The following is an 18,006-nucleotide window of genomic DNA, read 5'->3' as shown; positions in this document are numbered from 1 at the left end:
TAAACATCGGGGTGCACATACCCTTTCGGATCCCTACTTTTGTATCTTTGGGGTAAATACCCAGTAGTGCAATTGCTGGATCATATGGTAGCTCTATTTTCAACTTTTTGAGGAACCTCCATACTGTTTTCCAGAGTGGCTGCACCAGCTTGCATTCCCACCAACAGTGTAGGAGGGTTCCCCTTTCTCTGCATCCCCGCCAACATCTGTCGTTTCCTGACTTGTTAATATTAGCCATTCTGACTGGTGTGAGGTGGTATCTCATTGAGGTTTTGATTTGGATTTCCTGATGCTGAGTGATATTGAGCTCTTTTTCATGTGTCTGTTGGCCATTTGGATGTCTTCTTTGGAAAAAGGTCTGTTCATGTCTTCTGCCCATTTCTTGATTGGATTCTTTGTTCTTTGGGTGTTGAGTTTGATGAGTGCTTTATAGATTTTGGATACTAGCCCTTTATCTGATATGTCATTTGCAAATATCTTCTCCCATTCTGTCAGTTGTCTTTTGGTTTTGTTGACTGTTTCCTTTGCTGTGCAAAAGCTTTTTATCTTGATGAAGTCCCAATAGTTCATTTTTGCCCTTGCTTCCCTTGCCTTTGGCGATGTTTCTAGGAAGAAGTTGCTTCGGCTGAGGTCGAAGAGGTTGCTGCCTGTGTTCTCCTCTAGGATTTTGATGGACTCCTGTCTCACATTGAGGTCTTTCAACCATTTGGAGTCTATTTTTGTGTGTGGTATAAGGAAATGGTCCAGTTTCATTCTTCTGCATGTGGCTATCCAATTTTCCCAACACCATTTGTTGAAGAGACTGTCTTTGTTCCATTGAACATTCTTTCCTGCTTTGTCAAAGATGAGTTGACCATAGAGTTGAGGGTCCATTTCTGGGCTCTCTATTCTGTTCCATTGATCTATGTGTCTGTTTTTGTGCCAGTACCATGCTGTCTTGATGATTACAGCTTTGTAATAGAGCTTCAAGTCCGGAATTGTGATGCTGCCAGCTTTGCTTTTCTTTTTCAACATTCCTCTGGCTATGCGGGGTCTTTCCTGGTTCCATACAAATTTTAGGATTATTGGTTCCATTTCTTTGAAAAATGGATGGTATTTTGATGGGGATTGCATTGAATATGTAGATTGCTCTAGGTGGCATTGACATCTTCACAATATTTGTTCTTCCAATCCATGAGCATGGAACGTTTTTCCATTTCTTTGTGTCTTCCTCCATTTCTTTCATGAGTATTTTATAGTTTTCTGAGTACAGATCCTTTGCCTCTTTGGTTAGATTTATTCCTAGGTATCTTATGGTTTTGGGTGCAATTGAAAATGGGATCGACTCCTTAATTTCTCTTTCTTCTGTCTTGTTGTTGGTGTATAGGAATGCCACTGATATCTGTGCATTGATTTTATATCCTGCCACATTACTGAATTCCTGTATGAGTTCTAGCAGTTTTGGGGTGGAGTCTTTTGGGTTTTCCACATAAAGTATCATATCATCTGCAAAGAGTGACAGTTTGACTTCTTTGATGATTTGGATGCCTTTTATTTCTTTTTGTTGTCTGATTTCTGTGGCTGGGACTTCCAATACTATGTTGAATAGCAGTGGTGATAGTGGACATCCCTGCCGCGTTCCTGACCTTAGGGGGAAAGCTCTCAGTTTTTCCCCATTGTGAATGATATTCGCTGTAGGTTTTTCATAGATGGCTTTTATGATATTGAGGTATGTACCCTCTATCCCTATACTCTGAAGAGTTTTGATCAAGAAAGGATGCTGTACTTTGTCAAAAGCTTTTTCTGCATCTATTGAGAGGATCATGATTCTTGTTCTTTCTTTTGTTAATGTATTGTATCACATTGATTGATTTGTGGATGTTGAACCAACCTTGCAGCCCAGGGATAAATTCCACTTGGTCATGGTGAATAATCCTTTTAATGTACTGTTGGATCCTACTGGCTAGTATTTTGGTGAGAATTTTTGCATCCATGTTCATCGGGGTATTGGTCTGTAATTCTCCTTTTTTGATGGGGTCTTTGTCTGGTTTGGGGATCAAGGTAATGCTGGCCTCATAAAATGAGTTTGGAAGTTTTCCTTCCATTTCTATGTTTTGGAACAGTTTCAGAAGAATAGGTATTAATTCTTTAAATGTTTGGTAGAATCCCCTGGGAAGCCATCTGGCCCTGGGCTTTTGTTTGTTGGGAGATTTTTGATGACTGCTTCAATTTCCTTAGTGGTTATAGGTCTGTTCAGGTTTTCTATTTCTTCCTGGTTCAGTTTTGGTAGTGGATACATCTCTAGGAATGCATCCATTTCCTCCAGGTTATCTAATTTGCTGGCATAGAGTTGCTCATAATATGTTCTTATAATTGTTTGTATTTCTTTGGTGTTGGTTGTGATGTCTCCTCTTTCATTCATGATTTTGTTGATTTGGGTCATTTCTCTTTTCTTTTTGATAAGTCTGGTCAGGGGTTTATCAATCTTGTTAATTCTTTCAAAGAACCAGCTCCTAGTTTCGTTGATCTGTTCTACTGTTCTTTTAGTTTCTATTTCATTGATTTCTGCTCTGATCTTTATTATTTCTCTTCCCCTGCTGGGTTTAGGCTTTATTTGCTATTCTTTCTCCAGCTCCTTTAGGTGTAGGGTTAGGTTGTGTACTTGAGACCTTTCTTGTTTCTTGAGAAAGGCTTGTATTGCTATATACTTTCCTCTTAGGACTGCCTTTGCTGCATCCCAAAGATTTTGAAAAGTTGTGTTTTCATTTTCATTGGTTTCCATGTATTTTTTTAATTCTTCTTTAATTTCCTGGTTGACCCATTCATTCTTCAGTAGGATGCTCTTTAGCCTCCATGTATTTGAGTTCTTTCCCACTTTCCTCTTGTGATTGAGTTCTAGTTTCAAAGCACTGTGGTCTGAAAATAGGCAGGGAATGATCCCAATCTTTTGGTACCATTTGAGACCTGATTTATGACCTAGGATGTGATCGATTCTGGAGAATGTTCCATGGGAACTAGAGAAAAATGTGTATTCCGTTGCTTTGGGATGGAATGTTCTGAATATGTCTGTGAAGTCCATTTGGTCCAGTGTGTCAATTAAAGTCTTTATTTCCTTGTTGATCTTTTGCTTAGACAATCTGTCCATTTCAGTGAGGGGGGTGTTAAAGTCCCCCACTATTATTGTATTGTTGTCGATGTGTTTCTTTGCTTTTGTTATTAATTGGCTTATATAATTGGCTGCTCCCATGTTAGGGGCATAGATATTTAGAATTGTTAGATCTTCTTGTTGGATAGACCCTTTAAGTAGGATATAGTGTTCTTCCTCAACTCTTATTACAGTCTTTGGCTTAAAATCTAATTTGTCTGATATAAGGATTGCCACCCCAGCTTTCTTTGGGTGTCCATTAGCATGGTAAATGGTTTTCCACCCCCTCACTTTCAATCTGGGGGTGTCTTTGGTTCTAAAATGAGTCTCTTGCAGACAGCATGTCGATGGGTCTTGTTTTTTAATCCAGTCTGATAGCCTGTGTCTTTTGATTGGGGCATTTAGCCCATTTACATTCAGGGTAACTATTGAAAGATAGGAATTTAGTGCCATTGTATTGCCTGTAAGGTGACTGTTACTGTATATTGTCTGTGTTCCTTTCTGGTCTATGTTGCTTTTAGGCTCTCTCTTTGCTTAGATGACCCCTTTCAAGATTTCTTGTAGGGCTGGTTTTGTGTTTGCAAATTCCTTTAGTTTTTGTTTGTCCTGGAAGCTTTTTATCTCTCCTTTAATTTTCAATGACAGCCTAGCTGGATAGAGTATTCTTGGCTGCATATTTTTCTCATTTAGTGCTCTGAATATATCCTGCCAGTCCTTTCTGGCCTGCCAGGTCTCTGTGGATAGGTCTGTTGCCAATCTAATGTTTCTACCCTTGTAGGTTACATATCTCTTCTCCCGAGCTGCTTTCAGGATTTTCTCTTTGTCTATGAGACTCGTAAGTTTTACTATTAGATGTCGGGGTGTTGACCTATTTTTATTGATTTTGAGAGGGGTTCTCTGTGCTTCCTGGATTTTCATGCCTGTTTCCTTCCCCAAATTAGGGAAGTTCTCTGCTATAATTTGCTCCATTATACCTTCTGCCCCTCTCTCTCTTTCTTCTTCTTCTGGGATCCCAATTATTCTAATGTTGTTTCGTCTTATGTTATCGCTTATCTCTCGAATTCTGCCCTCGTGATCCAGTAGTTGTTTATCTTTCTTTTTCTCAGCTTCTTTATTTTCCATCATTTGGTCTTCTATATTACTGATTCTCTCTTCTGCCTCATTTATTCTAGCAGTTAGCGCCCCCATTTTTTATTGCACCTCATTAATAGCCTTTTTGATTTCTACTTGGTTAGATTTTAGTTTTTTTTTAAAGATTTTATTTATTTGACAGAGAGAAACACAGCAAGAGATGGAACACAAGCAGGGGGAGTGGGAAAAGGAGAAGCAGGCTTCCCACAGAGCAGGGAACCCGATGCGGGGCTCGATCCCAGGACCCTGGGATCATGACCTGAGCCGAAGGCAGACGCTTAACGACTGAGCCACCCAGGCGCCCCTAGATTTTAGTTCTTTTACTTCTCCAGAAAGGGTTTCTCTAATAACTTCCATATTTTTTTCAAGCCCAGCTAGTATCTTTAAAGTGATGATTCTGAACTCTAGATCTGACATCGTACTAATGTCCGTATTTAGTAGGTCCCTGGCAGTCGGTACTACCTCTTGTTCTTTTTGTTGAGGTGATTTTTTCCGTTTTGTCATTTTGTGCAGAGGAGAATAGATTAATGAGAGAATAAAATGCTAGCAGAGTAACAATGTCCCCAGAAAATATACTCTAAACAAATCAGAAAAGACCTGAAGCAGTGGAAAAAGAAACGGAAAGAGAGAAAAAAGAAAAAGAAAAAAAAGAAAAAGTAAAAGATAAAGATAAAAACAAACAAAAACAAACAAAACAAAACAACAACAAAAAAAAAACAGAATGTGATCAAATATGATCAGGCTGGTATATAGATCAGTGCCACACACTAGATTTGGGGTGTATTTTGGTCTTTTAGGAGAAAGTGCCTCCCAAAATTTTAAAGAAAGAAAAACATATATGTACAAAAATAAGGGTTGATATGATGAAGGGATAGAATATGACTGTAAAGATGGAAATTATAAAAAATTTTATAAAAGGCATTGATAAGAAGTTTGAAAGAAGAAAAGATGATTTAAAAAAGAAAAAAGAAAAAAAAGGGAGAGAATGTGATCAGGCAGGGGAGTAGAAAAAACCATATACTAGAGATTTAGGGTATATTTTAATCTGTTAGAAGAAACTATCTCAAAATTTTAAAGAGAGAACAACTTATATATATATGCCAAAAATACGGTAACTACTATGAAGGGATAGAATGACTCTAAAAATGAAAAATAAAAATATTTTTTAAAAAAAGGGATTGATAAGATGTTGGTTGAAAAAGGGAGAAAGAAAAAAAAAGAACAGTTAAAAAAATTGACTTTGAAAGACTAAAGAATCATGGTAAAAAAGCCATGAATTCTATGTGCAGTATTCCCCTAGCGCTGGAGTTCTGCCATTCTCATTGATCGGTAAACTTGGTCTTGGCTGGTTGTTCTCGCTGATCTTCTGGGGAGGGGCCTGTTGCCATGGTTTCCAAATGTCTCTGCCGGAGGCGGAATTGCCCCGCCCTTGCCCTGTCCGGGCTAAGTAATCTGCTCGGGTCTGCTCTCCAGGGCTTTTGTTCCCTGCGAGCTTTCCGTACAGCTTTGGAGGCAGAGAGTGAAAATGGCGGCCTCCCAATCTCCACCTCGGAGGAGCCGAGAACTCGGGGCCCCGCTCCTCAGTGAGCCCCCAGAGAAAAGCTATCAGTCACTCCTGTCTCCCCGGTCTCCGGCCGCACTCCGTGCTCACCCGGCCTGTGTCCGCGCATTTCTATCTCTGGCACCCGACCCCAGGTGGAGTCTCCACACCCAGCAGATCCCTGTGGTGCACTCCTGTGCGGCTCCTCCCTGGGGAGGAAGGTGAGTCTCCCCAAATCTGCCGCTTGTTGGGTCCCTGCTGGAGGAGCAGTGGCCTGACTGTGCCGCGGATCACGGTTTATGGCAACCCCGAGCTGAGAGCCCGCGCCTGGGCTCCGCCTCTGCAGCCGGTTTCCCTGCTCCGTTACCTGGGAGCTCTGCCGCACTCAGGCACCCCCGGTCTTTCTGTGACCCTGAGAGTCCTGAGACCACACTGTCCCGTGAGGGTTCCACCCCCCATGTAGCCACTGGGGCGACATCCCTCAGCGGAGCAGACTTTTAAAAGTTCCGATTTTGTGCTCCGCGGCTCTATCACTTGCCAGAAGCGGCCGACGGAGGCCCCTCCCCCGCCGTCTATCCTCCCGAATATCGCCTCGGATTCACTTCTCCGCACGTCCTACCTTCCAGAAAGTGGTCACTTTTTTGTTCAGAGAGTTGTTGCTATTCTTTTCTTCGATCTCCTGTTGAGTTTGTAGGTGTTCAGAATGGTTTGATCCCTATCCAGCTGAATTCCTGAGAGGAGACGCAATCCAGGTCTCCTACTCCTCCGCCATCTTGCTCCGCCATCCAACTTTATTCTTAATAGCCCCAAACTGCAAATGACTCAGTTGTCCCTCAACAGGTGAGTAACTAAAGAATATTTATGCTCTACTACTACTCAGCAATAAAAAGAAATAGATGATTCTTGCACATAACAACTTGGATAGCTCTAAAGGGCTGAGTGAAAAAAAAAATCATCTCAAAAGGCTACATACTGTATGATTCCATCTGTATAACATTCTTGAAATGAAAAAAGTTCTAGAAACAGGGAACAGATTAGTCGTTGCCTGCAGCTAAAGAGGTGATGTAACTCTAAAAGGGAAACTGGCATCCTTGAAGAGTATGGAAAGAACCTCCATCTAATCTAAGAACAAAGTTCCAAATGTTTAAAAATTTGGGAGGGGTATTTTTGATGATGGAAATATTCTGTGTATTTATTGTAACAATATCAGTATCCTGGTTGTGATACTGACCTGTAGTTTTATAATATGTTATCCTTGGAAGAAACTGGATGAAGGATACATGGGATTTTTCTGTATCATTGCTCACACCTGCATGTGAATTTACAGTTACCTCAAAATTGTAATAAATAATGTTTCATGTTACCAGTATATAATACCTACAAAGCATGAGTTTTTATGATATATGCATATATATCACCTATTTTATTTTTTTTTTAAGATTTTTTTTATTTATTTGAGAGAGAGAGGATGAGAGACAGAGAGCACGAGAGGGAGGAGGGTCAGAGGGAGAGGCAGACTCCCTGCCGAGCGGGAGCCCGATGCGGGACTCGATCCCGGGACTCCAGGATCATGACCTGAGCCGAAGGCAGTTGCTTAACCAACTAAGCCACCCAGGCACCCCTATATCACCTATTTTAAAAACAGTTTTAGATTTACAGCAAAATTGAGCAGGAAGTACAGAGGATTCCTATATATTCCTGTCCCCACCCATGCACAGCTTCCCCCACTGCCAGCATTCCCCACCAGAGTGGCACATTTGTTATAATTGATGAACTTACCTTGATATACCATAATTACCCCCAAGTCCATAGTTGACATGAGGGTTCAGTCTTGGCAATTGACCAATGTATAATGACTTACCTTTATTAACATATAATGTATTTGTTTCAGAGGTACAGGTCTGTGATTCAACAGTCTTACACACTTCACAGCGCTCGCCATAGCACATACCCTTCCCAATGTCCATCACCCAGCCACCCCATCCCTCCCACCCCCTGTATAATGACATACATTCATCATTATAGCAGCATACAAAAAGTTTCACTGTCCTAATAATCCAGTGATCTGTCAATTGCCCTTGACTGCTGGCAACCACTGATCCTTTTTACTGTCTCCATAGTTTTGCCTTTTTCAGAATGTCAGAGTTGGAGGCATATAGTATGTTGACTTTTCAGACCGTCCTCCTTCACTTAGTAAATGCATTTAAGATTCTTCATGTCTTTTCATGGCTTGATAGCTCATTTTCTTTTAGTGCTCAGTAAAATTTGTTGTCTGAATGCACCATAGTTTATTTATCCATTCATTTACCAAAGGACATCCTGGATGCCTCCAATCTTGGGTATGAATAAAGCTTCTGTAAACATCTGAGTACTGGTTTTTGTGTGGACTAAGATTTCAGTTCATTTGGGTAAATATCAAGGATCATAATTGCTGGATTATGTAGTGATACTATGCTTAGTTTTTTTAAGAAACTGTGAGAGTGTCTTCCAAAGTGGCTGTACCATTTTGCATTCCTGTCAGCAATGGATGAGAGTTCCTGTTGCTCCACATCTTTACCAGCATTTGATGTTGTCAACAAGGCTTGAGTTTTTATTAAACTGGACTTGAATATTTAATAAGTGAAAAAGAAGTTTTTTAATATTTGAAGGTGGTGGGAAAAGTCATAGCATTGTCCCAAAATATAAAAAAGGGGGGGGGAGTCAGGAAAGCAAGATCTAATAAAGAGAAAAAAATAACATCTCTTCACTTTTTGTGCTTTTTCTTTTCTTTTTTTTTCCCTGCTTGTTCACTTTAGGATTAGCTCCTTTGAATGCCCTAAGGAAGTACCTGTTAGCCATCAGAGAGATGTCTGGATTCATGTTGCTATGTGGAGGAGAAATAGGCAAAAAGAAGTGAAGTTTCAAAAGATAAACACTATAGAACACAAAAGGGATTGATGAATCAAAGTTAGGACAGTTCTCTGAAATGATTTCTGTATCAAGATTCAAGTATCCAGGGGCGCCTGGGTGGCTCAGTCGTTAAGCGTCTGCCTTTGGCTCGGGTCATGATCCCGGGGTCCTGGGATCGAGCCCCGTGTCGGGCTCCCTGCTCGGCGGGAAGCCTGCTTCTCCCTCTCCCACTCCCCCTGCCTGTGTTCCCTCTCTCGCTGTGTTTCTCTCTGTCAAATAAATAAATAAAATCTTTAAAAAAAAAAAAGATTCAAGTATCCAGGCACATTTTCTATTCATATTTCTGGATTGTAATTGGAGCATGTTCCAAGTATTTTTAAAGGGAGTTACCAGGATGTGTAGCAAGCATTGTGGTCCTATTTTAACACACTCGAAGATAAACTCTTTATGAGGTAATAAATGTACTCTGGACTCTAGAACCAGGAAAAATAGGAACAACAGATAAATGACTTAAAAAAAACAGTGACTACCAATTCATTTATCTTTCCTTAAAAATTCCTGAAAAAATTTCTTTACTGTCATTCACTTAGGAAGAAAGGGCAATAATAGAGATGCCCCCCTGAACATATACTCAGGATTAATTATACATACTTTACTAAGTAACATATACATAATGCACAATACAGTACAAAGTACAGTTTATTACAAATTCTCCCTGAGGTTTTAATAAAACTGTTGGCCAGGAATAGCTAGAGTGTCACCTATCTTGACCATGTTAGATAATCATTTTCTTTCCCCATTCAGTTATAGGTCATTGTGCCTTTGAATTGTCAGAATTTGCTTCTGAACCCTAATCATTTAAGTCTATGGTATTGCAGTTAAAGTTGGTTTAGTTGCAAGAGATAACCATCTGTTAGGTGATATTTTATAAAGATAACACTATCTTTACATGGCTCTGAATATTTAATAAATGAGTTTTGTATTAATTCTCCCATTTGCTTTTATGTCCTAACTTGTCATCTTTGGACTTTGAACATTCTCGTTAGCACAAAAACCTACTCTAGTATTTCATCTCTTAAATGAAATCCTCAATTTATGTTAAAATACTACCCAGCTATTGTGCCTTTTTTTTTTTTTTTTTCACTACTGTCCTTCAAAGCAAGTGATTCAAATGAGTTTTATATACCCACAGTCTCCATTTTCTCATCATTCTATCTCCACATAGTTCCAGTTTGGCTTCAATACCCATAACTCTGCAGTCTCTTACTGTCAAGTCAACACCACTTCGTGCTCCCATATCTAATGTTCTCTTATTTTGTCATTGCTGAAAAATCTTCTCAGGATTTGACAAATGTAACCCTTTAAAAAAAAAGCTTTTTATGTTTTATTTTGCTTGTTACTCTTCTCTTCCCTAGTTTGTTCTAAATCCTTTGCTGGCGCTTCCTCTGCTTCCCAGCAAATGATGGAAAAACCCTAAGCTGATTCCTTGGCTGCCATCTTCTTGTTTCTTTGTATTCTTGTTCTCTACATCCTAGGAGATTTTGTCCAGTCTCATAACTTTCAATTCCAACTACCTATTAAGTCCCACATACACATCTTCAAAGCTGAACATTTCTCAGAGCTCTCTTTATCCAGTGGCTTCTTGGACTGTCCAATTTCATGTTTAAAGGGCAATCAAATGTAATATGGCTAAAACATAATATTCATTCCCCTCAAGCCTTTTCCTAAACCTGTTTCTCTCCCCGGTTTTCTGATCTCAGCAACCAGTGTTATTTGCTTAAGTTGAAATCCAGATAGAGCGGTGCTTAAAAGATTTTTCCCAATTAATTCAGAATTTTATCTATATCTCTGTATCTCTACATTGATCATGATATATTTATACATATATCTTATAAATATATTTTACATATATATGTATCGGCAACATCTCTTTTTCTCTAAATGTCCAATAGTTATAGTTGCTGAGTAAATGTTTTTGCTTAGTACGTGGATGGACTTTGCTGTTTAGCAAGTTATGCTCATTTACATATGAATTCCAAAATCACTTTTAGATTTTTTTAAGGTAATTTAACCTTTATGTGGACCAATTTTAGGAGTTTTTAAAAAAGAGTCCAGAAAAACTAGAAGTGCTTTGCATTACTGTTTTGGAGGCTTTTAAAACTTACAAAAAATATTCTTCAAGAATTTAAAACTTGTTTGTATCTTCTCCATATATATCAGGTATGTCACCCTTGTTGATATATTATTACACTTTTATATGTTTTTCAGTTTTTCCTACTGTGTTAGCTAGTATCTAAGGTTGTCAGTAAATTTTTTTAGTTATCCTATTAAAAGCCAGGCATTAATTTTTATTTTTTTGTAGTTCTGAAGCCATCTTGCCTTTTAAAGACAGAGATAATAGTATTTTTCTGAAATTGGTTGGTTTCTATTTTGTCTTTTAATTGCCACATTTTTCCGATTTTATTGAAAAATAATTGACATATGTCACTATATACATTTAAGGCATAGAGCGTGATGGTTTAGTTAACATGTATTGTGAAATGAGTACCACAGTAGGTTCAGCTAACAATCATCTTATATAAATACAATTAAGAAAAAGGAAAAAATAATTTCTCCTTGTGAAGAGAACTCTTAGGATTTTACTCTTAACAACTTCCCTGTGTATTATACAGCAGTGTTAGGTATAGTCCTTGTGTTGTACATTGTATACCTAGTAATTATAACTGGAAGTTTATATCTTTTTTTTCAAGTTTTTAATTTAAATTCCATTTAGGTAACATACAATGTAATATTAGTTTCAGGTGTGAAACTACTGAAACTAATTATTAGTTTCAGTATAGTGATTCAACACTTCCATACATCACCAGGTGCTCTTCACAAATGCATTCCTTAATTCCCATCACCTATTTAACCCATCCCGCCCACCCACCTCCCTTCTGGTAACCATCAGTTTGTTCTCTATAGTTAAGAGTCTCAGGGCGCCTGGGTGACTCAATCAGTTAAGCGTCTGTCTTCGGTTCAGGTCCTGATCCCAGGGTCCTGGGATCGAGCCCTGCATCAGGCTTCCTGCTCAGTGGAGAGTCTGCCTCTTCCTCTCCCCCTGGTTGTTCTCACGTTCCCTCTCTCTCACCTCCTCTGTCAAATAAATAAATAAAAATCTTAAAAAAAAAAAAGTCTCTTGGTTTTTTCTTTTCTCTTTTTTGCTTGTTTCATTTTTTTTAAGATTTCATTTATTAGAGAGCACAAGCAGGGGAGGGGGGAGGAGAGGAGAGGGGGTGGCAGAAGCAGGCTCCCCACTGAGCAGGGAGCTCAACACAGGGCTCCACCCCAGGACCCCGGAATCATGACCCTCATGAGCCAAAGGCAGACGCTTAATCGACTGAGCCACCCGGGCTCTGCTCATTTGTTTCATTTCTTAAATTCCACATATGAGTGAAATCATATGGTATTTGTCTTTCTCTGACTTATTTTGCTTAGCAGAGTACTCTCCAGCTCCATTCATGTCCTTGCAAATGGCAAGATTTCATTCTTTTTTATGGCTAACATTCCATTGTGTGTGTGTGTGTGTTTGTATATGTATATATACGTGTTTGTGTATATATATATATATATATATATATATATATATATACACACACATTAACACACACACATAACCTCTTCTTTATCCATTCATCAATTGATCGACACTTGGACTGTTTCCATAATTTGGCTATTGTAGATAAGCCTGCTATAAACACAGGGTTGCATGTATCCCTTAGAATTAGTGTTTCTGTATTCTTTGGGTAAATACCCAGTAGTATGATTACTGGATCATAAGGTGGTTTATTTTTAACCTTTTGCAGAATCTCCATACTGTTTTCCACTGTGGAAAGTTTGCATTCCCACCAACAGTGCAAGAGGGTTCCTTTTTCTCCACATCCTCACAACACCTGTTGTTTCTTGTATTGTTGATTCTAGCTATTCTGACAGGTGTGAGATGATATTTTGTTGTAATGTTGATTTTCATTTCCCTGATGGTAAGCATCATTTCATGTGTCTGTTAGCTATCCGTATGTCGTCTTTGGAAAAATGTCTATTCATGCGTTCTGCCCTTTTTAAATTACATTATTTCTCTTTTTGGGTGTTGAGTTTTATAAGTTCTTTATAGAGTTTGGATACTAACCCTTTATCAGATATGTCATTTGAAAATATCTTCTCCCATTCCAAAGGTTGCTTTTTAGTTTTGTTGATTGTTTCACTGTACAGGAGGTTTTTTTTTTTTTAAATTGATGTAGTCCCAATAGTTTATTTTTGATTTTGTTGCCCTTCCTCAGGAGACATATCTAGTAAGTGGCTACAGCCTATATCAAAGAAGTCACTGCCTCTATTCTCTTCCAGGATTTTTATGGTTTCAGGTCCTTAATCCATTTTGAAATTATTTTTGTGTATGGTGTAGGGAAGTGGTCCAGTTTCATTCTTTTGCATGTAGCTGTCCAGTTTGCCCAACACCATTTTTTTCCCATTGTGTATTCCTTCCTGCTTTGTTGAAGATTAACTGACCATATAATTGTGGGTTCATTTCTGGATTCTCTATTCTGTTCTTTTGATCTATGTGTTTGTTTTTGTGCCAGTACCATACTGTTCTGATTATTACAGCTTTGTAGTATAACTTGAAATTGGAATTGTGAGGCCTCCAGCTTTGTTTTTCTTTTTCAAGGTTGCCTTTGGCTATTTGGGGTCTTTTGTGGTTCCAAAAGATTGGATTGTTTGTTCTAGCTCTGTGAAAAATGCTGGTGGTATTTTGATAGGGAGTTCATTAAATGTGTAGATTGCTTTGGATAGTATAGAAATTTTAACACTATTTGTTCTTACGATCCATGATCATAGAATATCTTGCCGTTTGTTTGTGTCATCTTCAGTTTCTTTCATCAGCATATTATAGTTTCCAGAATAGGTCTTTCACCTCCTTGGTTAAATTTATTCCTAGGTATTTTATGGTGCAATTGTAAATGAGACTGTTTATTTCTCTTTCTGCTACTTCATTCTTAGTGTATAGAAATGAAGCTGATTTCCATATATTGAATCTATATACTGTGACTTTACTGAATTCATTTATCAGTTCTAGTAGTCTTTTGGTGGAGTCATTCTTGTTTTCTATATAGAGTATCATGTCATCTGCAAATAGTGAAAGTTGGGTAGTACAGACATTTTGACAATATTTGTTCTTCTAATCCATGAGCATGGGATGTCTTTCCATTTCTTTGTGTCCTCTTCAATTTCTTTCATCAGTAGTTTATAGTTTTCAGAGTATAGATCTTTCACCTCTTTAGTTAGATTTATTCCTAGGTACCTTCTAATTTTTGGTGCAGTTATAAATGGGATTCATCCCTTGATTTCTCTTTCTCCTGCTTCATTATTAGTGTATAGAAATACAACAGATTTCTGTATGTTGATTTTGTATTCTGTGATTTTACTGAATTTATCAGATCCAGCAGTTTTTTGTTGTAGCCAGCCTCCCTCCCTCCCTCCCTCCCTTCCCTCCTTCTTTCCTTCCTTCCTAAGATTGTATTTATTCATTTGAGAGAGAGAGCACAAGCAGGGGAGAGGCAGAGGGGGAGGGACAGCTGGGAGCCAGACATGGGGCTCCATCCGAGGACCTGGAGATCATGACCTGAGCTGAGGGCAGACGCTTAACCATCTGAGCCACCCAGGTGCCCCTGTTTTCTATATATAGTATCATGTCATCTGCAAATAGTGGAGGTCTGATTTCTTCATTGCCGATTTGGATGACTTTTATTTCTTTTTGTTGTCTGATTATTGTGGCTAGGACTTCCAGTACTGTGTTGAACAGGGGTGAAAGTGGACATCCCTGTCTTATTCCTGACTGTAGAGGAAAAGCTCTATTTTTCCCCATTGAGGATGATACTAGTGGGTTTTTTTGTTTTTGTTTTTTTTTTCATATATGACCTTTATCATGTTGAAGTATGTTCCCTCTAAACCTAGTTTGTTAAGGGTTTATATCATGAATGATGTTATACTTTATCAAATGCTTTTTCTGCATCTATTGAAATGATCGTATGGTTCTTATCCTTTGTTAATATGATGTATCCTATTGATTTGCAAATATTGAACAACCCTTGTAACCCAAGAATAAATCCCACTTGATTGTAGTGAATGATTTTTTTTTTTTTTTTTTTACTGTATTGTTGGATTTGGCTTGCTAGTATTTTACTGAGAATTTTTGCATCTATGTTCGTCAAGGATATTGTCCTTTTTAGTGGTGTCTTTACCTGGCTTTGGTATCACTGTAATGCTGGCCTTATAGAATGAATTTAGAAGTTTTCCTTCCTTTCTATTTTTTGGAATAGTCTGAGAAGAATAGGTATTAACTCTTCTTTAAATGTTTGGTAGAATTCACCTGGGAAGCCTTCTCGCCCTGGACTGCTGTTTCTTGAGAAATTTTTGATTACTGACTCATTTTCTTTGATGGTTATAAATCTGTTTAAGTTTCCTACTTCTTCCTCTTTAAGTTTTGGTAATTTATATGTTTCTGGGAATTTATGCATTTTTTTCTAGATTGTCTAATTTTTAGGCATATAGATTTTTATACTATTCTCTCATAATTATTTGTATTTCTGTGGTGTTGGTTGTTATTTCTCATTTGTGACTTTATTTGGGTCCTTTTTCTTTAATAAGTCTGGCTAGAGGTTTATCAATTTTATTAATTTTTTCGAAGAACCAGCTCCTGTTTTCATTAATCTGTTTTTTTTTTGTTGTTGTTGTTTATTTTTTTAGTTTCTGTATCATGTGTTTCTGCTCTAATCTTCTACTCTTCCTTCTGCTGACTTTAGGCTTCATTTGTTGTTCCTTTTCTAGCTCCTTTAGGTGTAAGGTTAATTGTATATTTGAGATTTTTCTTGCTTCTTGAGGTAGACCTGTATTGCTTTATAATTCCCTGTTAGGCCGATTTTTGCTGCATTCCAGTGTTTGGACCATTGTATTTTCACTTTCATTTGTTTCCATGTATTTTTTTTTTTTTAATCTTTGATTTCCTTCTCGACCTATTCATTGTTTAGTAACATGTTGTTTGACCTCCATGTATTTGTGGCCTTCCCAGATGTTGTATTGTGTTTGACTTCTAGTTAGCATTGTGGTCATTGTATGACTTTGATCTTGAATTTGTTGTAATATGTGATCTATTCTGGAGACTGTTCCATGTGCACTTGAAAGAATGTGTATTCTCATGTTTTAGGATGGAATGTTGTGAATATATGTGTTAAGTCCATCTGGTCCAGTGTGTCCTTCAAAGCCATTGTTTCCTTGTTGATTTTCTGTTTAGATTATCTGTACATTGATGTAAGTGAGATGTTAAGTTTTCTTACTATTACTGTATTATTAATTAATTTCTTTGTGTTTGTTGTTATTTTATGTATTTGGGTGCTCCCATGGTGGGTGCATAAATATTTACAGTTATTATATGGAAGGCGTGTGTGTGTGTGTGTGTGTGTGTGTATAGATAGATAGATATAGATATGGTTTGTATCTTTTGACCAACTTTATCTTTATCCCTCTCCTCCCACCCCCTGCCTCTGGTAACCAAAGTCTGACCTCTTTTTCTGAGGTTGGTTTGTTTGTTTGTTTTGTTTTGTTTTGTTTTTTAGATACCACATTTAAGTGAAATCATACAGTGTATGTCTTTCTCTGCCGGACTTTTTTACTTGAAAAATGCCTTTAAGATCCATTCATGTTGTTGGAACTGGTTGGATTTCCTCATTTTTTTAATGGCTAAATGATATTCCATTGTTTATATATACCACAACTTTTTATCCATTCATCCATCATTTGACACTTGGTTGTTTCTGTATTTTGACTATTATAAATAATGTAGTATGAATGTGGGGATGCAAATGTCTTTTCAAGTTAGTGTTTATTTTCTTTGGATATTTTCCCAGAAGTGCTATTGCTGGATCATATGGTAGTTCTATTTTAATATTTGAGGATTCTCCATATTTCCATAGGTAATTGCCACATTTTTTGTGTTTTCATGGAATTCTGTTATCAGGCCTTTCCTGTTACCATCCTAATTGAACACAGAATCCCATAATAGTGGGTTTTCCCAGTGTCTTCAGACTCAAGTTCATGACTCACTGCTTTTTCACACAATTCTAATTGAGACAAAGGATGGACTTAATGCCAGCTTCCTTCTTTCATGGTTAGACAAGTAATATCTACCTTGATTTTTCTTTCCTAATCAGATATAATTCTACAGAATTGAGTAATACTCTGTAATATATTTTAGTCTATGAAAACAGGACTTTTTAGAAACAAGATATTTTGTTATAAACAAAGTGATGAATTAGAATGTGTTTCCACTGTTGTATTAAACAGGTTTTAATTGGTATTTAGGTGGAAGAAGCCAGTTGAAATTCTAAGGGTGCTTTGCTTTTAATAGTGATCAGTAAAGCCACAAGCAGTGCTTAAAAAACACATAAATGATAGGAAAATTTAACAGTGTGGTGTGCCAGACACAATCCTTTGGACTGATATTCTGAGGTAGGTGCTGTGAATGGAATCATTCCTCATTAAAAGCTGCAGGTAGAGTGTATGTATTTATTAAGTGCTAGGAGGATGTTGGCATAGATGATCACTCAGAATCAGTTGCTTCCAAATGGTCAAAACAAAACAAAAACCAGTAAAATAAACATGCTTACTGTGCTTATACTGGTACGAATAAAAATATCATTTCAAAATGAATAATATTTTTTTTTCAGAATGAATATGAAAACACAAATTATATTCTAGGCCATTTCTTTTCAGTACATTGAAAAAATTTGATCCCAAGATCCTAATTCTTCAGTCAGTTATACACACAGTATGGAATGACACATCACTGTATAAATCATTTATTGATAATGAAACTAATTAATTGCATGAAGATCTACCATCAGTGAACACAGATAAGAACAAAGCAAAAAAAAAAAAACAAAAACAAAAACAACAACCAAAGGCTCTGCCAAAAGGGAAGAAAGGAATCAAAATTAACAATGTTGGAGCATTTTTCTTATGTACAAGAACATATGTAAGAAGCTGTATAATTTCTGTGTAACGTGTAGAGTCCAATCAGATTTCTTCAAATTGTCTCATCTGTTCAGTGAAGTTACATAACCATTTTGAAAATTCTTGTAACTTTCTAGAAAGTAGTAACAATCATAGCAATGTAATTATGTTAGAAGGTGTTTTCTTTGAACAGGAATATTCCAGGGCGACAAGTACTTTTTGACAGTACTTTCTTCTTCTCACTTTAAGATTTCCCTCATTTTCCTTCATCCCCTACTCAAGA

The sequence above is a fragment of the Neomonachus schauinslandi genome, chromosome 6, assembly GCF_002201575.2.
Source record: "Neomonachus schauinslandi chromosome 6, ASM220157v2, whole genome shotgun sequence".
Taxonomy (NCBI): Eukaryota; Metazoa; Chordata; class Mammalia; order Carnivora; family Phocidae; genus Neomonachus; species Neomonachus schauinslandi.
The sequence above is the reverse complement of the archived record's forward strand: the minus strand, read 5'-3'. Positions refer to the sequence as shown.